Source organism: Grampus griseus (assembly GCF_964374135.1).
Source record: "Grampus griseus genome assembly, chromosome: 18".
Taxonomy (NCBI): domain Eukaryota; kingdom Metazoa; phylum Chordata; class Mammalia; order Artiodactyla; family Delphinidae; genus Grampus; species Grampus griseus.
Genome location: NC_139012.1, coordinates 10,470,264 through 10,496,585, shown reverse-complemented (window position 1 = coordinate 10,496,585; position 26,322 = coordinate 10,470,264). Strand labels below are relative to the sequence as shown.

Below are 26,322 nucleotides of genomic sequence, written 5' to 3'. Positions count from 1 at the left end.
TGTATTTATATACATGAATAATCACCTGCCATCGGCTACCAAAGAGAATTCCGGTTTCAGCAGTAAATTTACATTCTGGCCCTGGCAAGACGCAGCAAAACGTTAGCTGCACCTTTCTGTGTTCCTTCCTTCTTCAAGGTCCTAGAGGGTGACACCGCCTCCCTGTGACTCAGCCCAGCAACCGACCATGTCTCCAGTGAGAGAGAAGGTAAATATTTACCCCCCTTCCTGGGTCTGGGCCACAGATTATTACATAACCGACCAAAGTGATTTGTGTAAAAGTGACTCAAACAAAAATGGAAACGAAAAGTTAAATGTATGGGCCCCTCTTCCAAGCCTGGGCCCCTCTTCCAAGCCTGGCATCTAGCTGCCCCGCTTGCCCCCAGCCCTTCAGACACCGAGGGACATGGCCCCGGTGTGCCAAGCGGGCTCTGCCGCCAGTCACATGGCCAAGTGGCCCTTGGAGAAGTCACACTTAACTCACAGGACTCGACTTTCTTCCCAGCAAACACGGGCTGGTCTGGGGGTCTGGGCCTCGCCCCACCTCCTCAGGGCGTCCAGGGAGGATGGGTGGTGCCCACAGGCCATCACAGCTGCCCACTCGGGCCGACCCTTCCTCTCTGCCGCCTCGGTCTCAGCCGCCAGCCTTCAGCAGGACAGAGACGGGATGGGAGCTCTCGTTGTAGTGACTGACAGCAGAGGAAGGGCAGATCGGAGTGGTGAGGCTTAAGCGGCGGCTGCCCAGGTATGCAAGTCAAGCTGTGAATGAGGAGAGCCTGGACTCGGAGGTGCAGGGGCCGAGGAGGCGGCAGGCCCACTGCTGCTGCGGGAGGGCGTGCCTGGGAGGATGGAGAGATGGAGCGGGGGGCCTAGGGCGGGCGGGAGCCCAGCCAGCCCCGCCTTCCCTCTCCCACACTTGCATCCGCCTTCCAGCATGTTCTGGCAGTAACAACTCCAGGTCAAAGTGGGATGCACGGCTCCCACCCTCGCCGGGACCGTCCCCCAGAACCCTGGTGGGCCCGCTGCCTGGTCCCTCCGGCCTGTCCCCGTGCAGCCCCCAGGGGCCTGGCCGCACACTCTCCAGGGCTCAGCCTGTTGGGGCCTGTGGCCGTAAGCCCTTGCCTCCCTTTCCAGGTGACACCCTCCCTGAGCGGCACCCACCACAGCCCTCCGTCACCCTGGTTGGCTCTCTTCGTGGCGCATGTTCTCTAAACCACTGCTTGCCTTGTTCGCTACCAGAACGTGAAGAGTTGAGAGCTCAGCGAAACAGCCCAGTCCCTCAAGGCCGAGTCTCGGGTTGGTGAGGACTGAGGCCACACAGCTGGGCCGGGGCCAGACCAGTTGACACTGGAGGTATCACATTGCTCGTCACTCCTGATCGCTGGTGCTCTCGTGTCCCCGCCCTTTGATTAGATTTTAAAGCAACACGTGTCCGTAAGATAAAGTCAAATAACTTCACAAGGAAACTAAAATCCCTGCCCATTCCCACTCCCTTGAAGAGACCTGTTTAAGCCCCTGAACTGTTGTTGCATTTGGTATTTGTCTCCACGTTGTTGGTTATACCGCTGCTTCCCGATGTTTTAAATTGTCTGCCTTCCTACCCAAAGCAGATGAGCACAGTGGTTTAAAGCACAGACTTTAGAACCAACTTCCCTGGGTTGAAATCCTGGCTCTGCCACTTATTAGCTGTGTGACTTTAGGCAAACAACTTAACCTCTCTGTGCCCCGGCTTCCTGGACTGTCAGAGGAGGCAGACAGCCACCTGCCTGGAGGACTGCTGTGGTGGTGCAGGAGTTGACACCCGGGGCCGGTCCCGCCCACTCGGTAAGGCTGCGTCAGACGTTCCTGCTATAGAGCCTGGCGCCTGCCTCTCGCCCCACATTCCTCCAATAGGCTCACATCACAATTTTTGGTCAAATCCATATTCAGTTCAGCATTAAGACTATGTAGACACTGTTCTCAGATAAGGCACATAGTGTACTATGATTAATTTCCTTTCTTGGACTTCTTGTTTTTTTTGGAATTGAAAATTACTTCGGCCTTTTTTCCTTTTTTGCGCTTTGCTCCAGTTCCTCTGACAGCCTCCGGCCTCATGTTTTCTGAAGGCACCTGAGGAACCCTTTCAGCCCTGACCCCCCGTGGCTTCCATTCCTCCCGGGAGCTGTGGCTCCCGGCGGCCTCCCTGCTCCAGCCTGGTCTGCAGTGCATCCCACGCTTCTCCCAGAGCCCTGTCCCTGCGTCCCACGGCCCCTTCTTGGTTGACTCCCTCATTTTACTGAAGCTTGTTCTTTCCCAACCTCACTTAACAGTGTAACTAGGTGAGATTTCTCACTGCTTTCTTCCAGAATTTTGAAGTCGTTTCTTCCTTGTCTTCTGATGCTCCCGTTCATGCTGAGACATCCAGGACCATTGGGACCCACAACCACTTGTACGGGACTCAGGTTCTTCTCTGGAGGCTCCTAGGGGCTTCTTTTCGCCCTTGGATTGTGAGGTTCTATAATAAGGAGTCTCCATGTGGGATTTTTTCATTCATTGTGCCAGAAACTTCCATCTGAAGACTCATTATCTTGGGTCCTAGGAATTTTCTTCCCTCTCCTTCCTTCCTGTTCTCTTTCTGGGTCTCCAGAACTCAGATGTTGCATATCCTGGATTAATCTCCCATTTTTCTTTTTGTAGTCTATTATCTTCCAGCACTTCTATTATTTTGAAAAATATTTTTGCCACCATATTTATTTCCAAGATCTTTTTCCTGTTCCCTCATTTCGTCAGCATCCAGTTCTTTCTCAGCATAATCCCATCTCTCCTCATCATGAATTTGGAGGGGTTTTAAGTTTATCTTTCCCAGTATTGCCTCTACTTCTCCTAAATTCCTCTCTTCTCCTTGTTTTATGTTTCTTTAAGAGGTTTTCTTCAAGCATCTCAGTATCCTTGGCTGGCCTTTCACGTGGAAAGTGGGACACCATGCAGGAAGCTGTGTGTGAGGGGGAGCCTGTCGACTGGCCGGCCTGGCGTGAGGGCTGGATAATGGAATCCACAGGAATGTGGACTCCTTTCCCTCCCCGTCTTTCTTTAGGGTGCCCCTCGCCTGCACCCTTGGCTGGGCCTGGTCCTCCCGACACCAGACTTCCCGCTAAGCTTCTCCCGACAGTAACCCACCCTTGCCCTGCTGGGCAGAGGGACGGTCGGGGTCTCTGCTTCCCGCTCAAACGGCCCCCTCCTCCTTTTCCACCCCTCACCCCGCCCTCACACGACTACAGGGCAGCAGTGGGAGCTTCCCTGGCGTCCCGGGCGCTGCTGGCGGGCTTCCCAGCAGGGATTTAGGTTTCCGGTGTCTCGAGGCTGCTGAGTCAGCCAGCACTCATCTCTCTATCTATCTTCCAGAATCTCGTTGCCCTCTCCCATCTGTTGTCTTCATGGGTCACGGGGAGTGGCCTTTAGGGACAGAGCGGGGATAAAGGAGCCTGTTCCTCGCACCACTGCACCACCGGGCCTTCCCTCACGGGGCCCCGGCTCGGCCACTGTGTTCTTCTGGAGGCTCGACGTGGGACAGGAAGCAGCAGTGCCTCAGGAGCTGCTTGCTTAGACGGGTGGTGAGAAGAGTTCACTAGGGTACCGGAGACGGGAGTGTGTCGCCAAGAGAAAGCCAGTTATGTAGCAACTCTGGGGACCAGAGAGGCTGGTGACGGCCAGTTTACACTCCCACCTACAGTGCACAAGGGTTCCAATTTCTCCACATCCCCACTGGTACTTATTTCCTCCCTTCCTCCCTTCTCTCTCTCTTTTTTTATAGTGGCCATCCTAAAGGGTGTGGGGTGGTATTTCACTGTGGGTTTTTTTAAATTTTTTTATTGGAGTATAGTTGATTTACAATGTTGTGTTAGTTTCAGGTGTACAGCAAAGTGATTCAGTTATACATATTCATATATTCATTCTTTTTCAGATTCTTTACCCATATTGGTTATTAGAGAATATTGAGGAGTTCCCTGTGCTATACAGTAGGTCCTTGTTGGTTATCTATTTTATGTATAGTAGTGTGTGTACGTTAATCCCAAACTCCTAATTTATCCCCCCCCCCGTTTCCCCTTTGGTAACCATAATGTTTTTGAAATCTGTGAGTGTTTTTCTGTTTTGTAAATAAGTTCATTTGTATCATTTTTTTAAATGAGAGTCCACATGAGTGATATTATATATGTCTTTCTCTTTCTGATTTACTTCACTTAGTATGATCATCTCTTGGTCCATCCATGTTGCTGCAAATGGCATTATTTCGTTCTTTTCTATGGCTGAGTAATATTCCATTGTATATACATACTACATCTTTTTTATCCATTCATCTGTCGATGGACATTTAGGTTGCTTTCATGTCTTGGCTATTGTAAATAGTGCTGCAGTGAAGACTGGGGTGCATGTATCTTTTCGAATTATGGTTTTCTTTGGATATATGCCCAGGAGTGGGATTGCTGGATCATATAGTAGTTCTATTTTTAGCTTTTAAGGAACCTCCATACTGTTCTCCATAGTGGTTCTACCAATTTACATTCCTGCCAGCAGTGTAAGGGGGGTTCCCTTTTCTCCACACCCTCTCCAGCATTTATTATTTGCAGACTTTTTGATGATGGCCATTCTGACCTGTGTGAGGTGATACCTCATTGTAGTTTTGATTTGCATTTCTGTGATTACCGACGTTGGGCATCGTTTCATGTGCTTTTTGGCCACGTGTATGTCTCCTTTTGAGTGTCTATTTAGGTCTTCTGCCCATTTTTTGATCGGGTTGTTTGTTTTTTTGATATTGAGCTGCATGAGCTGTTGTATTTTGTTGTTGTTGTTTTGTTTTTTTGCGGTACGCGGGCCCCTCACTGCCGTGGCCTCTCCTGCTGCGGAGCAACAGGCTCCAGACGCGCAGGCCCAGCGGCCATGGCCCACGGGCACAGCCGCTCCACGGCATGTGGGATCCTCCCGGACCGGGGCACGAACCTGTGTCCCCTGCATCGGCAGGCGGACCCTCAACCACTGCGCCACCAGGGAAGCCCGAGCTGTTGTATATTTTGGAGATTAATTCCCTTGTTGGTCACTTCGTTTGCAAATATTTTCTCCCATGCTGTGGGCTGTCTTTTCATTTTGTTTCATCGTGAGTCTTAATTTGCATTTCTGTAATGATTAGTGATGTTGAACATCTTTTCATGTGGGCCATTGCATATCTTCTTTGGAGAAATGTCTCTTCAAGTCCTTTGCCTGTTTTTTCTTTTGTTGTTGTTTTGTTTTATTTATTTTGGTTGCGCTGGGTCTTAGTTGCAGCAGGCAGGGCTCCTTAGTTGTGGCTCGCCGGCTCCTTCAGTTGCAGCTCACTGGCTCCTTAGCTGTGGCATGCAAACTCTTAGTTGTGGCATGCATGTGGGATCTAGTTCCCTGACCAGGGCTAGAACCCATGTCCCCTGCATTGGGAGGAGGATTCTTAACCACTGTACCACCAGGGAAGCCCTGGTGCCTGTTTTTTAATCAGACTTCTTTTCTTTGTTGAGTTACTGGAGTTCTCTGTATCTTCTGGATATTAACCTCTTATTAGATATATGATTTGCAAATATTTTCTCCCATTTCATAGGTTGAGGTCACCTTTTTACTCTGTTGATTGTGTTTTTTGCTGCACAGAAGTTTTAAATTTTGATGTCACCCAATTCTTGCTTTTATTGCGTCATTCTGGTGTCATATCCAAGAAACCCTTGCCAAGCCCAGTGTCATGAAGCTTTTGCCCTGTGTCTTCTCCTAAGAGTTTTATAGTTTAGCTCTTACGTTGAGCACTTTTATCCATGTTGAGTTAATCTTTGTATACAGTGTAAAGTAAGGACCCAACTTCATGCTTTTGCATATAAATATCTAGTTTTCCAATTGTTGAAAAGACCATCTGTTCCCTGTTGGTCTTTCCACCTTTGTCAAAAATCATTTGACCATATATCTAAGGATTTATTTCTGGGTTATTTCTGCATTCTCTATTGTGTTCAATTGATCTACATATCTGTCTTAATGTCAGTATCATGCTGTTTTGATTGCTGTAGCTTTGCAGTATGTTTTGAAATCAGGACATATGAGACCTCCAACTTTATTGTTTTTTTGTTTTTTCCTCAAGATTGCTCTGCTCACTTGGGGTCCCTTGAAATTCCGTATGAATTTCAGGATGGGTTTTTTTGGGGGTTTTTTTTTCCTGAAAGAAACACTATTGGGAATTTTGACAAGAATAGCATTAAATCTGTTTAGGTGGTACTGACATCTTAACAATATTAAGTCTTCCAATCCATGAAGAGGTCTTTCTATTTAATTTCTTTCAACAATGTTTTGTAGTTTTCAGTGTACAAGTCTTTCATCTCCTTGGTTAAGTTTCCTAAGTATTTTATTCTTTTTGATGTTATTGTAAGTGGAATTGTTTAAAAAACTTTTTTTGGATTGTTCATCATTAATGTATTGAAATGAAACTGACTTTTGTACACTGATTTTGTACCCTGCAACTTTGCTGAATTCATTTACTAGTTTTAATAGTTTTCTTGTAGAAATGTTAGGATTTTCTACATAAGATCATGTGGACAGACAGAATCCTTCTTCTTCCTTTCCAATTTGGATGTCTTTTATTACTTTTTCTTGCCTGATTGTCCACGTATAACTTTTATCACTATATTGAATAAAAGTGGTAAAAGCAAACATCCCTATCTATAAAGCTTTTTCACCATTAAGTGTGATGTTAGCTATGGGCTTGTCATATACAGCCTTTATTAGGCTGAGGTAATTTCCTTCTATTCCTAGTTTAAGTGTTTTACCATGAAGTGGTGTTGAATCTTGTCAAATGATTTTCTGTACCAATTGAGATGATAGTTTTTTTTTCCTTCATTCTGTTACAGTAGTGTACTATAGGGCTTCCCTGGTGGCGCAGTGGTTGAGAGTCCGCCCGCCGATGCAGGGGACACAGGTTCATGCCCCGGTCCGGGAGGATCCCACATGCTGCGGAGTGGCTGGGCCCGTGAGCCATGGCTGCTGAGCCTATGCGTCTGGAGCCTGTGCTCCACAGCAGGAGGCCACAGCAGTGAGAGGCCCGTGTACTGCAAAAAAAAAAGGTAGTAGTGTACTATATTGACTGATTTTCATATGTTGAACCATCCTTGCATTCCAATAAATCCCCCTTGGTCATGGTATATAATCCTTTTGTGTTATTGAATTCTCTTTGCTAGTATTTTGTTTAGAATTTTTGCATCAATCTTTGTCAGAGATATTAGTCTGTACTTTTCTTATAGTGTCTTCTTCTGCCTTCGGTTATCAGAGTTGTGCTGGCCTCATTGAATGAGTTTGGAAGTTTCCCTCCTTTTAAATTTTTGGGAAGAGTTTGAGGAGAACTCATGCTGATTCTCTTTACATGTTTGGTAGACTTCACCAGTGAAGCCAGCTGGTTCTGGAATTTTCATTGTGGAGAGACTTTTGATTACTGAGTCAATCTTCTTACTAGTTGTAGGTCTGTTCAGATTTTCGATTTCATCATGATTCAGTCTTAGTAAGGTATGTGTTTCTAGGAATTTATCCATTTCATTTAGGTTACCAATTTGTTGCCATACAATTGTTCACAGTATTCTCTTACAATCCTTTATATTTTTGTAAAATGGGTTTTAACGTTCTTTCTTTCATTTTTTAGTTATTTGCATCTTCTCTTTTTTCTTAGTTAATCTAGTTAAAAAGTTTGTTGCTCTTTTAAGAAAATCAACTCTTGGTTTCATTGATTTTTCTCTATTCACCTCTGTTCTCATCTGTATTATTTCCTTCCTCTGCTAGCTTTGGGTTTAGTTTTTCTTTTTCGCGTTCCTTATCGCCCTATACTCCTGTTCCTTGTACGTCGTGTTCAGCTGATTTCCAAGGGCTGCTGTGAAGGTCACAGCCATCAGAATATGTGAAAAGACTATTTCATTGGCCAGATCCGCTCAGACCACAGCCAGGGCTAACTCAAAATATGCCTGTGATTCACTCAGGCCAGAAACAAACACACTGGGCCCCTCCTGACACACACCTCTGGGCCAGGCTACGAGAGGGCAGCACTGCCGCTGCAGAAGGGAATGCTACCTTCTGAGGCTCATACATTACAGTCTGTCTTCCACCCCATTCTCCTCCTGCCATGTAGTAGTTCCTTCCACGGCAATGGGTTATGGTTGGCATCTTGAATAAAATGCAAGTACTTGATTCAATAAATAACGGATAGAAACAGCTGTAGGTGAGCCATTTGGGCTTTTCCAGAGCAACTTGAAGAGTGCCCATCAGGAGCGGTTGCATCTCTGCTTTAATGTGAAGTAGATGCTCCCAGGTAGGCCTGTTCTAGGACACTGATGGTCAGGTCAGGCCAGCCCCTGCAGGGAACATCATTGGGCTGGATGGCCATTAAAGGGCACAGTGCACACACGTAAGTGTAAAGAAGGACACTGTGGTACAATGACAGGCCTGAATCAAATTCCCACCTCCACCACCTAACAAACAACGGTGGGTCTCTGGGAACGTTATTTAAACTCTCTGAACTTCTATGCCTGTTCTTTAAAACTGCATTCATCCTGCCTCCCTAAGAGCTAATCACTACTGACTGCCAACTGTGGGTCAGGCCTCAGGACCCGATGAAGGTTAATTAATTAATTCCCTTTTCCCCTTGACCCTGTTCCCGCCTAAGTTCTCCATCCCAACTCCTTCCTTTATAAAGATCTTATATATCTACTAGCTTATATTCTTCTCAAGGAAGCCCCTTATAAATAAAACAAAAAAGAACATTCTACATAATAAATGGGAGAGGGAATCAAGCCGTATCAAGCATTAGTTGTGGCCTTCATTTTTCAGAGCCAAAGCAAATACCTGGGAAGGTGATTGATATTACATAGAAATGATCATGGTTAAGCCACAGGGTGTTGATTCCAACTCTGTAGAAAATCAGTTCAGTAACTTTCTTCCACAGAAGATGATAGCTTATTTCCATTAAAAAAAAAAAACAAAACCTGGCAATAAAAATTTAAACTTTTCTAGGAAATAATGTAGCCTCATAGAATGATCAAATTATAGTTTTCTACATTTTATCTACTGAATTTTATCCTTTATAATAATAGTTTGAGAATACTACTTATGTAATAGAAAACTAATATTCTGCATTTCTGGCTCCTTTCACAAGAAAAACATCATTACCTTTCTGATTATGTTTTGAACAACAAACACAGATCCTTCAGGAAGAGCCTCATCCCTGTGGGGATTGAGAAAGGATCAGAGTTAAGCACTGAAACAAGCAATTAAGTCCCATTAGAGGATTAAGGCACTCATGTTCACTTTGAGTCAGAAAAATGAATTGTGAATAAAATCATGTACAACCAAGAGGTTACTTGTCAAAGTTAATAAATTAGATAACTGGAGGGCAAAGTGGAAAGCACAGAAGTTGAGTGGCCACATGAGCACCGGCGAGGAAACTGGTTTTTGTATTCAAAACTGGGTTTTGAATTCACCGGACAAGATCCACCATCTCAAGATGCTGTAGCAACGTGGGACGGGGTGGGGGGTGCCACATGGTGCTGTCTTTAATAGGTGCATTCCATGAAGAGAAAGCCTAAAGGCGTTTCCACCCTATTATGTCACCACCCCCCATGCATAGATTTCCCTATAATATCTTATTAATAAAAGACTCTGTGGAAGAGACATACAAGATATATTAACATTCAACTTGATGCATTTTACTTTTGGGTTTTAGAACTGATTCTAAATGAACTCAAGCGATGCCTTTGCAAGCAACTTTCCTGATTGGGAGGCCCTGCTGTGATCAGGACTTAGTCACCCTCCCCTTGGGAGTCTTAAAGCCCAAAAGCTGAACCCTTGTCTCAAACCCAACTAGTTAGGAATAATGTGGACATCCAGGGGTCAGCCCAGAGGTGGAAGAGGCTCAGAGAGAGTCTCAAAAAGTTTTATTTCAGCAAAATTTGGTTAGTTTAACATTGTCAATATTTAAGAAAACAAAAACACTCATGGAAATGTCCATCTGGCCTGGCACTGCTTGAAATGCCTCTGTCACTTATTCAGCAGTTTTCTTACTGAAACACAGTCCATCTAGAGTTTCATATTTCATCGCTGAAGCAGAAATTGAAAGTCATTATGAGTCCTTCGCATAATTATTGGGGTTTTCCTGCTTAATATTTTTTCTTAGCCACCTGGTGGCAAGAGTGTAAAAGGCAGGACTTAATTTTAGAGTTTAATCTGCTAGTTTACAAATTAACTATTGCACACACTGGGACCATATTTAGAAACACACACACATACCAGCTGCCAAAGGATTTAAATGGACACCAGCTTCTAACGTGAAAACAACCTTTAAAAATGAAAAAAGGTGTCTCCACAAAAATATTCGTCCTGTATTAATATTTAATGACAGGAGGAAATGCTAGACAGCTGGAAATGATGACATACAGATTTTACTGTTTTCTCTAAGTGATAAATCCTTAAGCCGTGAACACTGCCTGCCTGCTGTAGAGGTCAGACTGTGGTAGAAAAGACAGGTGAAACGACCGGCTTCGGTCGCACCAAGTTACGGCTCTGCCGCTCGCCCCTGTCTGGACGCCCAGCAGCCCCGCATCTCTGCCTCCCCGCCTGCCTGCTGTATGAGTAGCTTTTCTCGTTCAACATCGTGTGTCAAAGTTGACTCCCACCGAACCCGTGATGGCCCCTGTCACAGCGAGGACCAGCTTCAGCGAAGCCATGCGCTGCCCTGGAAGCCATGCGCTACCTCGTGTGGCCACGGGCCCGGGCATGGCCTCAGCCGACGTTACTCAGGGCCGCCGAACGTCGGTAAAAGGCACGTGTGATGTGTGCTCGTTTCTCCTTGTATAGGAACCGCTGTCCCTTCCTACTGTAACGTTCCTGTCCCTGGAGAGACGCCTGAGTGTCTGCTATAGTTACACAGTCATTCTTCAGAGGTTTCTAGGGCTGTAGGAAACAGGTGAAAAAACAAGCCGCCTCGACCTCTGCCCTGGAGCTCGGTCAGCCTCTCCCAGGCCGGGCGCTTCCAGGGAGGCCGCGCGTCCTGTGGCCGCTTTGATGCTCCCCCCTCGCACTGCCTTCTTTGCAACAGCCGCCAGGGCTTCCTGCCCACCGCCCCGCTGGAGACCCCAGAAACGTGTATGGCAGGACACCCTTATGACGTGAGCCCAGCAGCCCGGGCGACGCAGTGCCTCTGAAATCCAGAGGCTGGGTCCACACTCGCAGTCTCCCCAGACTCCGAGCCTTCGCGGGTCCGCGAGGACAAGCGGCGCGTCCCGGTCCTGATGCCCCACGGGGCCTCCGAGTGCTGCCTGGCAACCGTCCCGTGGGCTTTTACGCTTTGCCCACGCCAGAAATTCTTAGAAGAAAAAGAAAACTTTTAATGCCACACCATTTTAAAGGCCACTGTGTTGCCATCTTTTAAACATACAGTGACCACTAGGGAGATGTGATGGTCGGCCACCGCCAGGCGCACTCTGAGGTCCGTCAGGAGCAGCTGGACAGGCCTGGCGCCGTCGGGAAAGGGCCGTAGGGGACGGTGGGATGCGGAGCGGGCGGCTGCAGCGGAGGCGCTGCCCGCGGCGGGCTCCCAGGCACCGGGAGGCGCGGCCGGGGGAGCACCGCTCGTGTCCTGGCGAGTCGGACCCCCGGAACAGTCCTCATCACCAAGAGCCCACCTGCCCGGTGGGCGCGGCTTCAGGCTCAGGAGGGGAAAATATGAATAATGCCACCCCCAGGACTGAGAGCATTTTTACCGTGTTAGATGCTAGATGCTTCGCTTACGCTAACACTCAAAGCGAGATCGCCTCACTCCCCACCGCTGTCCAGTTTACAGAGGGGGAAACTAGGAGATGAAACGCGATGTACACAGATGGCCAGGCTGAAGACCTGCTTTCACGCCCCTCCCTGCCCTGCAGGGGCTCCGCCAGCTCCAGGAGGAGGTGTCCTCTCCTGCCTCCTGCGCAGACGCAGAACAGGAACAACTCCCAGCCCCCGAAGGGCCCCCGGCAGCCATGGCCCGCGAACACCCCCCACCAGGTTCCATTTCCATCCTCGTCCCTAAGGTGCCCGCAGGTGTTCCGCAGGCGCGGAGCACACACCAGGGTAGCCTGCCCGGGGAATGCGCACCCAGAAGCGGTCCCTATCCCAGGACAGTTAGCAATTGTATCTGGACGTGTGTTGCGTAAGTGATGAGGGCACGAGCGCCTACTAGCCAGGAGAGGAGGTCCGTGCAGCCCCAGCGGCTCACCGTGTTCCCCACGACCCAGAAGCACAGGATCCCGGCGGACCCACGACCGGTGGGATCAGCGAGACTCAGCAAGGCCGAGGCGCGAGCTACATCGACACCTGGCGCAGCCGGGAGAGGCCACCTTTCCATTCCAAGCAGAACCGGCTCTGAACGCAGGAAGGACGCAACAACGGCGTTCATAGAAACACCAGCAGGCCAGAAACTCTACCCTCTCCTTCCTTCCTTGGGTGCCTCTCCCAACAGGCCAGCCACACACACGAGACACACATGGGGGGCAAGGGCGACCCCCAGAGCCCCCGGGTTCCCGTCCACAGTCTCCGCTCCAGCACCAGGCGCCGAAGGCGGACAGTGTTGGTAGAGTTGGCATATGTCAAGAAGGGAAATCAATATAGTTGAGGCAGTTTTGAGCAGAGCTTCCAGTTCTGGTAAGAATAAAGTACATAGGTGTGCACAAGTTACAAAATACTGTCATACATATGAGTTAAGTGTTCCTATGTTTGCATTTAAACTTAAAATTGAAGTTGCGCAACATAAAGATAAATGAAAAACTCAAGGCTGAGAATGCAGTATAACAATAAATAATAAAATAATATATAATTAAATAAAATATAAATAATAAAATAGCAACTGAAAAACACCATGACAAGTGAAGAGAGACTGAAGAAAGGAAAAGGCTGCCTATTTTAGGAACTTTAACAGTACCTTCTCCTGCCTTCTGAACAAGGGACCCTGCATTTTCATTTTGCACTTTGTCTTGCCTGGAATCATTCTTTCTAAACTGTTTCTTGGAACCACAAAGCTCCTCAAGGGTGGGGGGCCTAAACTTCATTTCACATCTTCCACGTCAGCCAGCACAGTTCAGTGCGTGCAGTAGCCACTTAATAAATACTTGCTGCAGTAAGCCAAGGGATTTCCCTCTCGGTCCAGATTCCCAAAGAGGTCCCGCAGGCCTTCAGCCTGTTTGGAATCTCTCAATTTCTCTATCCCAAAAACCACAGGTTCAGATACTGCTCAGGGTGCAAAATCGATGGACGTCACATTCAGTCCTATGGCTCCACCAGCACTTCCTTCAGATGCCCAGACACGGATACAAGGGCCAGGGAGGGTGAAGTGCTCTGGACTCAGACTGTGACTCAGGGCCAGGCACTGCCTCCCAGCCTTCCCGGGAGCAGCAGTAAACATCCATGCCCGACAAAAGCTTCATCCAGAAGCTGCAAAACCAACCTCTAGGGACAGTACTCGGACCAGCCAGTATGGGGTCAGGGGATTTCTTCTCTCTATTAGGACAGTAGTTCCACGGGCATATACATTTGTCAGAATCATCCATCTGTACTTAATGTGAGTTTTCTTGTGTGTAAATCACACATCAAGGAAAGTTGAGCTAAAAAAAAAGATTGAATGGGATCATGGAAAGAAGGCAATCCGTAGGCTACTCACTCCGTAATTATTACCAGTTTACATTTTTATCTGAGTTCAACACACTTCACAATCCCTAATCAGCAGCAAAAACTTAACATCTTTCATTTCGATTTCCACCATCATCTGAGTATTTCCAAAGTATTTCTAAAACAGCTTTGTAGTGGCCTCCCTTAAACTCAATTATTTTCTGGAACCCAACATACAATGAAACAAGACAGACTTCTCTGTGACTGTTACCTGGGTTCCTGGAAGGAGGGCAGTGGAAAGGTAGAGAAGTCCTAGGTGTGGCCCAGGACGCAGGGGCCTCCGAGGGGCGGGGAATGGGATTAAGATGGGGCCTCGCCAGCTGTCTTTAGCCACCCAGGGCCCGTCTGCACTGGCTGCTGACCAAGCAGAGACTTCCCACAGTTGCCCCCTAGGAAACGCAGCAAATGCTTTGCCTTTTAGAATGTTTTTTGCAGGCCTGCTAGAGGAGCAGCTTTTAACTTGCTTGCTGGCAGTTGCTCAAAGCATGTTTACTCTGCCTGGAGCAAGTCAACGGGGAAGAGCCAGGAATCTAGGTCTGCCCCCAGCCGCACCCCCTCTGCAGGGCACCGGAAGGGCCAGCAGGTCTGGGTGAAGGCAGGTAACTCCCACCCTACGTTGTATGACCCCAAAGATCTTTTTTTCCTCTTGAAGACAACTCGGGCAGGAAGCAGTGGAGGGAACGGGAATGACAACCCATTAGTGGACAATTTAAAAGGTTTCGTCCTTCAGAAACATTTTAAGGCTGAAATGTGTAACTTAAAATGATTTTTATTTGACTCTTTTGCTTTCCTAGGTGAGAAATGGGAGTTTGGGAACGCAACTTTAAGTTAAAAGCAGCACAGAAGAACAATTAGAAAATATCACACAAAGCCATTCATTCCCTCCTAGGTCGTTGGCTAACAAAATGTCCTAAAAAGAAGAGAAATACACCCATTTCAACAACTCCTAGATAACCATTTTAGAAGTCAGGCCTACCTGAAAGTGAATAAAATAGTTACAAATGCAGGTAAGGCCCTGGCTAGGCTAGGCCCCCTGTATTTAATGTAATATTTCATAGCTTTGGAGGAACAAGAGGGATCAAAGGTCAAAGCCAGGCCACTGCCAACCTCACCCAGGCCAAGGGGGCAAGGCCACAGCAGGTGGTGGGAGATGTGGGCAACAGGAGCTCGGCTACCATCGAGAGCCGGCCAGTAGCCAACGCTGTGGGACAGAATGAATTAGTTGGGAAGGCTCTGGCAGATGACCGCCAAAAACGACTGCAAGACGTCAAACGTCAAACCCCAAACCCCAAACCCTGGGAGACAGCACCTCCACTACAAAGGGAACCCCGAGCACCGCTCAGAAACCACCAGCACAGGGGCCCCAGCTGGTCGGCACTGCCGGCCCCAGCAAATCAGGAACAACCCGAACTCCGTTTCCAGGGGCTCTGGAATCCAGGACTCGATGCCTGCGGTAGCGATAACAGATTCACCTTCAGAATTACCTTTTGCTAAGATTATTATTAAAAACCAACTTAAGTTCTCTAACAAGATGTTGGCTACCTAGAGGCAGTCAGGTGGCCAAGAGGAGTGCGAACTAGAAAAGCCAACGCCTTCCTCAGAGTGCCTGAAGGAGGAACCACTCCCCACACACACATAACTCCAGTTTTAAAGACTTTTTTAAAAAGAAGCCTTTTAAAAAATGAAAACACAGAACTCAAAATTAAGCCTGATGGGTTTTTTGATTAATTAAGTGTTCCCAAAGCATTCAAATCCTTTCAGTGCTTTTCTAACCCAAGTAAAATTCAACTAAAACAGCTGAGAGAGAAGTTAAAACTCTGAATTACAAGTAAAAAGGGAGTAAGGGAGGAACTTAAGGGCATGTTGCTGAACATGCTTTTATTTTTTATTTATTTATTTTTCTAACACCTTTATTGGAGTATAATTGCTTTACAGTGGTGTGTTAGTTTCTGCTGTAGAACACAGTGAATCAGCCATACGTATACATATGTTCCCATATCTCCTTCCTCTTGCGTCTCCCTCCCACCCTCCCTATCCCACCCCTCTAGGTGGTCACATAGCACCGAGCTGATCTCCCTGTGCTATGCAGCTGCTTCCCACTAGCTATCTGTTTTACATTTGGTAGTGTGTATATGTCCATGCCACCCTCTCACTTCATCCCAGCTTACCCTTCCCCCTCCCCGTGTCCTCAAGTCCATTCTCTACGTCTGCATCTTTATTCCTGTCCTGCCCCTAGGTTCTTCAGAACCATTTTTTTTCTAGATTCCATATATATGTGTTAGCATACGATATTTGTTTTTCTCTTTCTGACTTACTTCACTCTGTATGACAGACTCTAGGTCCATCCACCTCACTACAAATAACTCAATTTCATTTCTTTTTATGGCTGAGTAATATTCCGTTTGAACATGCTTTTAAATACTTTACATAAAGTGGATCCATTTACTCACATTCCCGTGAGTCCTGAACATGCAGCTGGTCACTGCTCGCTGACGGAAGTCAATACTTTGAGTCCAGAATTCCCAGAAAAATATATTTTGTTGGAGTGACTGGGGCTTTGAAGGAACTGAATGCACTAAACCAAGTAAATCCAACCCTCTTAGAAACTATATCCCCACCCAAACAAGCAAAGCAAAAACCTACCTTAAAAGCTACTGGGACCGGCTGGAGGCCGACACCAGCCTTCCCCGGTTTCACACACCTTGGCCTCTGGTGTTTTGGGGCGGATCCCAGGACCCGAAATATTACTAAAAAGCCCAATTTGGTCTATACTTGGCTTCTGAAAAGCACTTAAAAGACAACACGCGGTCCACTCCTAGGAGAGCAAAATCCAGTTAAAATGTAAAAATCCCTTGTTAGCGCTCTGTGGTCATCAGAGAAGAGACGCTGCTACATTCAGTTTAATCAGTTTTTCAAACTTGTTTCAAAAACAACAGAACTGTTTTTCATCATGGGGATTTTCCTTTTTTTAAATTAAGTTTACATGATCTTTCGATCATAATAAAGAGAAGGACTCAGGGAACCTCCACTGGGCTTATCCAGCCATTTTCCTAATCAAATAGCCTGAGCATTTTAGTTACCAAACAACTTTCTTATATAAAAACAAAGCAGGCTTCCCTGGTGGTGCAGTGGTTAAGAATCTACCTGCCAATGCAGGGGACACAGGTTCGAGCCCTGGTCTGGGAAGATCCCACATGCCACAGAGCAAGTAAGCCCGTGTGCCACAACTGCTGAGCCCACACACCACAACTACTGAAACCCGCGCACCTAGAGCCTGTGCTCCACAACAAGAGAAGCCACTGCAATGAGAAGCCCATGCACCACAATGAAGAGTAGCCCCTGCTCGTCACAACTAGAGAAAGCCCGCGTGCAGCAACAAAGACCCAATGCAGCCAAAAATAAGTAAATAAAAATAGTTTCCTAAAAAAAGAAAAAAAAACCCAAACAAAGCAATGTCAGCCAAGGGCAAGAAAATCAGTCGTCTCATCTGTCGTGGGTCCAGCCCGTGGTCAGTGGGATGAGCTGTACCTTCTTCTCTCCTGTGCTGGTATTACTAGATTTCCCTGGTATCTCAGGAATTCCTCCCAAAAGAGGAAAAAAGCAATCTCCTCCAGAGGGCCATGCTTCACAAAACTGTCTACGGGTTACCAAAGTCCTAGTTGAAGCCCCTAAAAACAATGCACACTCTGCCGGTCCTCTGAATGGGCCCCTAAGAACCAGGACCAGGGCTCTGCTGTCCAGTGTGGACCTGGTGCAGAGGCAGCAGGGAGCTAATCCTTCCAAATCCACGTAAACTGTTTCAATACAATAATGATTTCAATTATTTTTGAGTCAAGGAATTTCTCTCTCCCCTCTTGCTCACCCATCTTGGACTAAAGACAATTCTCCAGAGCACTGGTCCCTAACTCACAGGGGCCACACTGCCCAGGGGGCTACATCTCCTCCCCAGGTGCTAGCACCCAAGAGGAAAGGAGATGCTTCCCGGCCCGGTGTCCCCCTGGGGGCCTGAGACCCAGCTCTGCACCCGCCTGGCCCCCGCCCCCCGCAGCTGAGGGGCCCTGTCCTCCTATCCGCTCTCTCCCCAGGCTGCAGGCTGAGCCCTCCTCTCCTCCACGAAAAAGGAGAGGTGCCAGTGCAATCCAGCTCTGCCCAGATCTTCGGGGAAGACACAGCCCAGCAGAAACTGGCTGAAGTGCAGTTTGTTATTTTCACCTATTGCCCTGGGAGAAGGGAAGAAACTTTGTCGTTATGGGGACTGTCGACGGATCTCCGAGAACTCGCCAATCCTCCAGCAGCCCCACAAGGTACATATTATTGTCCCATTTCACACGTAGAAACTGAAGCTCAGAAGAGTTATTTAACCAGAACAGCACAGCTATTAAATGGAAGGGCCTGGATTTAAAGTCAAGGCTTAATCCAAAATCTCTACAACTCCTCCCAATACATGCTGCGGTCAACTAGGAGAAACACACATTGCTGCCATTTCTTAGTGGCAGAAACACTGAAGCTCTCATTGGTGTTCATAGCAAATGACGGCTGTGAAATGTGAAAGATGATAAACTGCCTGCGACTCCCCACCTGTCACTCCTGGGGGAGGGGCTGTGCTTTAAGCCCTGCTCTTTTCAGCTTACAGACCAAAGCCCGGTTTAAAGTTTTTGTAAGGCAAGGAGTGATCCACCAGCCACCAAGTTTCTGTTACTGTCACCTGCACAGCGTTCAGTACCTCCAGGCTAGTTGAAGGTTTTCATTCACCCACTCATTCAGTAGTTTCTGAGCAACTACTTGGGCCAGGCATTGTGCTAAGCGCCAGGAACACGATGATGGCCTGAGGAGGCAGATACACTAAAAGATGATTATAAGACAAACTGTGGGCAGGGGGTGGGGGAGGAGGGAGGAGGCATGTACGGGGAAGCAGGGCATCACATGTCCTAAAGGAGAGCACTGCCTGAAGAGCAGAGGCTTCCAGGAGATGCAGGCAACAGGCAGGCACGGGTCGGGGTGGTCTGAGTCGCGGGGACAGCTGGGCACCCCTGGGCGCCAGGAGCACTGGAGAAGGGGCCAAGGAGGGAGGCTGGGGCTCTGGATTTCAACTCCACGTGATGGGGGTAATGAAGGGCAGCAGGTAAGCCTGCGAAGTGACAGGGCAAGATTCTGGGTTTTAAAAAATGATCTAGTGCAACCGCAGTGGAAGACCATTTGGCGGCATCTATAAAAGCTAAGCCTCTGCGGACCCAGCCACCCGGCAGCTCCACTCCAGGCAGAGGTGCTGCAGAAAGGCGGATGCAGGTTCACCAAAAAGACAGTTACGAGAATATTCCGATCAGCACCATTTAGAATGGCCCAAAACTAGACGCTACCTAAATGTCCCTCAACAGTAAAGTGGGCTAATGAACAGCGGTAAACTGAGAAAAACACTACAGCAATGAGAACGGACAAGGTTGTTCTGTGTAACACGCATAAACCTCAAAGCAGTGCTGAGTGAGAGTCAGACAAAAACAGCATATACTGAGTGATTATATATTTACTTTTTTAAAAAAATGAACGAGTTAATTAATTTTTTTGGCTGCGCCGTGAGGCTTGCGGGATCTTAGTTCCCTGACCAGGGATTGAACCCAGGCCCGTGGCAGTGAAACCACCAAGTCCTAACCACTGGACTGCCAGGAAATTCCCATGATTGTATTTACACGGAGGTAAATCACAGCCCAACTAATCTCTGCTGCTGGATGTCAGGACAGAGGTTACTGCTGGGAGGAAAGCGATGCCTGGAAGGTCATGAGGACAACCTGATCTAGGGGCTGGGTGCATAGGTGTGCTCCAATTATGAAAATCCATCAAGCTATCTGATTTCTACACTTCTCTGATGTGTTATGCTTTCATAAAATATTACATTACATTTAAAGAACACATACAGTAACAGAGTAAAGATTTGTGAGGACAAGACTTAAAACACACAGGAAACCACAGCGTACAAGACAAAGATACATAATGAAGTGCTACACGTAAGTTAGTGGAGGTCAGAGGTGAGGGAGACCCAGGCTTCACAGAAGTGGCCTGGCCTGAGATGGATGGAGAAGCAGATGTTCCCCAGGCCGTGAAATGGGAGGTGCCCCTACTCCACACCCCTCCAGGGCATAAGAGCTAAGGAAGGATCCCCAGCGGGACAGAGGCTCCAAGGCATATCACAGTTACTCTCAGCTTGAAGAAACTCCTATCATGGAATGATACCAACTGGAAGCAAACAGATAAACCCAGAATGTGAAACATTCTGTGGAAGAAATTTTTTTTAAAGTAAGGGTGGGACTTCCCTGGTGGCACAGTGGTTAAGAATCCGCCTGCCAATGCAGGGGACACGGGTTCCATCCCTGGTCCGGGAAGATCCCACATGCCGTGGAGCAACTAAGTCCGTGCGCCACAACTACTGAAGCACGCGCTCCAGGGCTGCAAGCCACAACTACTGAGCCCGCGTGCCGCAACTACTGACGCCCGCGTGTCTAGAGCCCGTGCTCCACAACAAGAGAAGCCACTGCAACGAGAAGCCCACACACCACGATGAAGAGTAGACCCTGCTCGCCGCAACTAGAGAAAGCCTGTGCACAGCAATGAAGACCCAACGCAGCCAAAATAAATAAATTAATAAAAATAAATTTAAAAAAATATAAAAATAAAAGTAAGGGTGGTTTGCCCTGGATTAAGAGACCTAAGATACATAACAGCCCTGGGTAAGGTGTGGACCTTGTCTGGATTCTGATTTGAACATATCAACTATAAAATGACATTTCTGAGACAATCAGGAAAATCCTACAGGCATATGCCTAGGTAAAAGATGACACCAAGGAATCACAGTTAATATTTTTAGGAATGGATAATGGCATATGGTTCTATTTAAAAAAAAAAAAAAAGCTTACTTTTAAGAGATGCATATGGAAGTATCTGGGGGTTGTGAAATATCATAATGTGTAGTACTTTAAAACACTTCAAGTAGGGACTTGCCTGGTGGTGCAGGGGTTAAGAATCCACCTGCCAACAGAGTGGGCACGGATTGGATCCCTGGTCCAGGAGGATCCCACTTGCCACAGAGCAACTAAGCCCATACGCCACAACTACTGAGCCTGCGCTCTAGAGTCCGCACGCCGCAACTACTGAGCCCATGCGCCACAACTAATGAAGCCCGTGCGCTCTAGGGCCTGCGTGCCGCAACTACTGAGCCCACATGCTGCAACTACTGAAGCCCATGTGCCTAGAGCCCATGCTCCACAACAAGGGAAGCCACTGCAATGAAAAGCCCACGCACCACGACAAAGACCCAATGCAGCCAAAAAAACAAAAACAAATGAAAAAACTAAAGCATCTTTTAAAAATAAATAAATAAAATATTCAAGTAAAAAAAAAAAAAGGATTAATGAAGCATATGTGGCAAAATGTTGATCATTATTGACTCCGGGTGATAGATATATGAGAATCATTGTACTAGTTGCTCTACTTTTATGCCCCTTGCCAAAAAAGAGAGAAACTATGAATTGCCAACATAGAAAATCAAAGACAGGACACCGACAAACATTAAAGGGTAATAAGGGAATACAGTGAACAACTTTATACCAGTAAGTTTAACAACTTAAAGTGGAAAAATTCCTTTAAAGGCACAAACTACCAAAGCTCACTAAAAAAGTAACTATAACTTTTCTATAACTTACTCAGAGAGGTAGATGGCTTCACTGGTGAATTCTACCAAACATTTAAGAAATAAATAATGCTAGTATTAAATAAACTTTTCCAGAGAACAGAAGAGGAAGGAATACTTCACAACTCCTTTTATGAGGTCAATATTACCCTGATAACAAAACCAAATAAAGACATTCATAGAAAAGAAAACTACAGGCCAGATACCTCTTACGAACATAAATGCAAAAAAGTCCTGAACAAATAAATATTAGCAAATCAAATCTAGCAATATATAAAAAGGATGATACATCAGTACCAAGGACTGTTTCATCTGAGGAATGTAAGTCTAATATTTCAAAACTAATCAATGAATCACCATATTAACAGATTCAAACAGAAAGACCTTACAATGATCTCAATAGATGCAGGACAAGTTATTTGACAAAATTCAACAATTCATGATAAAAATTATCAGCAAACTAGGAATAGAAGAGAACTTCCTCAATCTGATAAACAGCATCTATGAAAAACCTACAGCAAACACCCTTTTTAATGGTGTTAATGGTGCATAATCAAACACTTCCCCCTTCAGATTGGAAACAAGGCAGTGTGATTCCACTCTCCCTACTTCTATTCAACGTGGGACAGTGCAGCCTAGCCAGGGTAATAAAGAAGAAAAGAATAAAAGGCATACACTTGAGGAAGAAATAAAACTATCTTTGTTTGCAATTGACATGATTGTATAGAAAATCCTAAAAAACGGACAAAAAAGCTACTTGAACTAATAAGTGAATTTAGCAGAGTCTTAGGCTACAAGATCCATATGTGAAAATCAACTGTATTTCTGTATACTACCAGAGAACCAGTATATTTTAAAATATAAAATATATTAAAAAGTGGGAACTTGAAATTTAAAAATCCAGTATCATTGGCAATAGCACCAAAAAATCTGAAATACTTATGGACGTTAACAAAATATGTGCATGACCTGTAGCTAAAAATTTAAAACACTGTTGAGAGAAATTAAATATATAACAAGTGGAGAGATATACCATGTTTTCATGGATCAGAACTCAATATTGTAAAAATGATAATTCTCCCCAAATTTAATTATAGATTCAACATAATCTTAATGAAAGTCACAATAGGTTCTGGGTTTTTTGTTGGGTTTTTTTTGGTAGAAATTGATGAGCTGATTCGAAAATGTATATAAAAGCTCAAAGTAGCAAACAGAATAGCGAAAATATTGAAAAAGCTGAACAAAGCTTGTATTTCAATATTTACTATAGAGCTGTACATAGAACACTGTGGAATTAGAGAAATTATAGACATCAAGGTCAACGTTGTACTGAGTCACAAGATATCCCTCGATGTTGTCCCCCCGGCCAACAACAAAAATGAGCATCCATCCACAAACACAAGCACCGCCGTGGGAGCTGTGGGATCCAGCGCCATTCGCCAAGGGACTCAGGTGGAGTCTTGCCCACCTGCACATCAGGTAACAGGGGCTGTGGAACCAGCAGGAACCTGTGAGTGGCTCCAGCCCCTCTGAGCCGCCATCTCGGAGCACCTGGAGAACACTGACCTGGGCAGTCACCCACGGATGAGAGAGCCCTGGTGTAATCCAGGTTTCCAGAGGAGAGGTTCCAGCACTCCACCAGAGCAGGAAAAAAATGTGTTTGGACACACTGGTCAGGTAAGAGGAACAGCTTGACTATGCCAGCATCACCCCTCCCTCAAGGTGGAACACTTATGGCTAAACAAGACCTTCTCGGCCCATGATTTCTCCCCTGGGGAAAAGGGAGAGGGTGAGTGAGCACCCAGCTTCCCCAGCTGTAGGGACACTGCCAAAGAGCCTCATTTCTCTCTCACAGAATCCACAGTATTAAATCAGGGGCTCCATGACTGGAGGCAGGGAGCAGATGGGAAGAAGAGCTGATTAGATTTTCGGAGGTCATTAATTGCTGTCTACATCATGGACTCCATCAGGAAGCCTGTCCACAAGCCCTGGGGAAGCCTCACTCAAGGATCCTCCCAACTGGCCTGCGGGCACCCCCAGCACCCCGCGTGCCTCACCCACACCTCCTCCCACTCCCAGGCTAGCTCCCTTTACATGCTCCTGAGAGCGAGATGTGGTAGAAGGCTAGGAAGAAAACACAAACTTGAGCTGCAGCACCTATTTTGTGAAAACGAGAGGCTATCAACAGCCAGCCTAGTGTGTTGTAAGATCAGGAGAAGACACACAAGCCTAAGAATTCTGCCATAAAGGAAAACGGGAGGTGTGGAGCAGGTGTATTCACACAAGGTGTAAGGAAGCTTCAGAATCTCTCCTAAAGGCAGTTAGGAAAGACTGGAGGAGGTGACTGCTACCCCAAATATGAAAACAGGGACACAAACTCTAAGGAACATGAAAAATCAAGGAAATGTGACATCACCAAAGGATCACAATAATTTCCCAGTAACCAAATCCAAATACATGGAGATCTACAATTTACTCAATAAAGAATGAAAAATAATTGTTCTGAGGAAACGTGAGCTACAAGAAAACCCAGAAAGGCAATTCAAAAAACTGAAATCAGAAAAACAATATGCAAACAAGATGAGAAAATTAACAGAGAGACGGAAATTATAAAAAAAGAACCAAAGAGAAATTCTGGAGCTGAAGAACTCGAAGAAAGAAATGAAAACTGCAACAGAGAGTACCAACAGCAGAATAGACCACACAGAAGAAAGAATCTGTGAGTTAGACAGGAACTTTGAAATAACCCAGTGAGAGGAGAATAAAGAGGAAAGAATGAAAAACAGAGAAGAGAGCCTAGGTGAATCATGAGACACCATCAAAAGAACTGATATATGAATTACTGGATTTCCAGAAAGATAAGAGAGGGAGAAGGGGGTAGAAAACTTATTTAAAGAAATAATGGCTGAGAACTTCCCAAACCTGGGGAAAAAATCTGGACATCCACATTCATAAAGATATAGATCACCCCATTATTTCAATCCAAAATGATCTTCTCTAAGACACACTATATGAAACTGTCAAAAATCAAAGACAAAGTGAAAATCCTAAAAGCAGCAAGAGCAAAGGAGATTGTAATCTATAAAGGAATACCCAATTAAGCTATCATGTATTTCTCATTAGAAACCTTACAAGCCAGGAGAGCGTGGAATAATATATTCAAAGTGCTGAAAGGAAAAAAAAAACAACAAAACCTGCCAATGAAGAATACCCTATCTGGCAAAGTTATCCTTCAGAACTGAAGAGAGGACTTCCCTGGTGGCGCAGTGGTTAAGAATCTGCCTGCCAATGCAGGGGACATGGGTTTGAGCCCTGGTCCAGGAAGATCCCACGTGCCACGGAGCAGCTAAGCTCGTGTGCCACAACTACTGAGTCTGTGCTCTAGAGCCCGCGAGCCACAACTACTGAGCCCGTGTACCACAACTACTGAAGCCTGCGCGCCTAGAGCCCGTGCTCCACAACAAGAGAAGCCACCACAATGAGAAGCACGCGCACCGCAACGAAGAGTAGCCCTCGCTCACTGCAACTAGAGAAAGCCTGCACGCAGCAGCAAAGACCCAACGCAGCCTAAAATAAATAAATAAATAAATTCTTAAAAAAAAAAAAAAAGAAATGAAGGGAAAATAAGGAATTATCCAAACAGCCAAAAGCTGAGAGAATTCATCACTAGACCTGCCGTATTAGAAATGCTTTAGTTCTTCAAGCTGAAACGAACAGACTCTAATCAGTAGCATGAAAACACATGAAAATATACAATACATTAGTAAAAGTAAATACATAGCCCAATTTAGAACACTCTAATACTGTAATATGGTGTGTTAACCACTTAACTGTGGTACAAAGGTTAAATGGCAGAGTACTAATAGACTGTTACATCTATAAGATGTTTTATGTAAGTCCCCTGGTAACCACAAGCAAAAACCTACAGTAAATTCACAAAATATAAAGAGAAAGGAATTGGAGCATACCACCACAGAAAGGCAGCAAGAAAGGAAGAAAGAAACAAGGGAACTATAAAACAGCCAGAAAACAATAAGATGGCATTAGTTAGTGCTTACCTACCAACAATTACCTAAAATGTAGATTGCATTTTCCAATCAAAAGACATGAAGTGCCTGGATGGGATTAAAAAAAACGAGACCCAACTATATGCCGCCTACAAGAAATTCACTTCAGCTTTAAGGACACACATAGCTCAAAGTGAAGGGATGGAAAAAGATATTATGCACCCAACATGGGAGCACTTAAATGTTAAGCAAATAGGAACAGATCTGAATGGTGAAATAGACAAAACCACAATAATAGTAGGTGACTTCAATACCTCACTTTCATCAATGGATAGATCATGCAGACAGAAAATCAACAAGGAAGCATTGGACTTGAACCACAGATTCGACCAAATGGACCTAACATATACAGAACATTCCATCCAACAGTGGCAGAATATACGATCTTCTCAAGCACACATGGAACTTTCTTTAGGATAGATTATATGTTAGGTCACAAAACAAGTCTTAGCAAATTTAAGAAGATTGAAATCATAGCAAGTATCTTTTCTGACCACAGTGGTATGAAACTAGAAAGCAACAACAGGAGGAAACCTGGAAAAATTTATAAATATGTGGAAATTAAGTAATACACTCTTGAACAACCAGTTAGTCAAAGAAGAAATCAAAAGAAAAAAATTTTAAATCTTCAAGCAAATAAATGAAAATGGAAACACAATATACCAAAATCTATGGGATACTGCAAAAGCAGTTTTAAGTTTACAGTGATAAATGCCTATAGTAAGAAAAAAGAAAGATCTCAAACAACTAACTCTACACCTCAAGGAATGAGGAAAAGAAAAACAAATTAAGCCCAAAGTTGGAAGAAAAAAGGAATAACAAAGATCAGAGCAAAAATACATAAAATAGAGACCAGAAAAATAATAG

At 45.7% G+C, this 26,322-nt stretch overlaps 1 protein-coding gene across 4 annotated transcripts in view; it reads right to left on the bottom strand.

Annotated features, from left to right (window-relative positions):
* The window catches only part of GGACT (gamma-glutamylamine cyclotransferase), a 46,446-nt gene that overhangs the window by 1,230 nt on the left and 18,894 nt on the right, over window positions 1–26,322 (bottom strand). Inside the window, exon 1 of one of the 4 annotated variants that reach the window (XM_082675561.1) lies at window positions 9,184–9,501. The exons of 2 other annotated variants lie outside the window; for them this stretch is intronic. The gene's annotated coding sequence lies outside the window, so the exon portion shown is untranslated. Of the gene's footprint in view, window positions 1–25; window positions 49–9,183; window positions 9,502–26,322 lie in introns of those variants that run through there. One more of the 4 variants, XM_082675560.1, reaches the window with a different exon arrangement.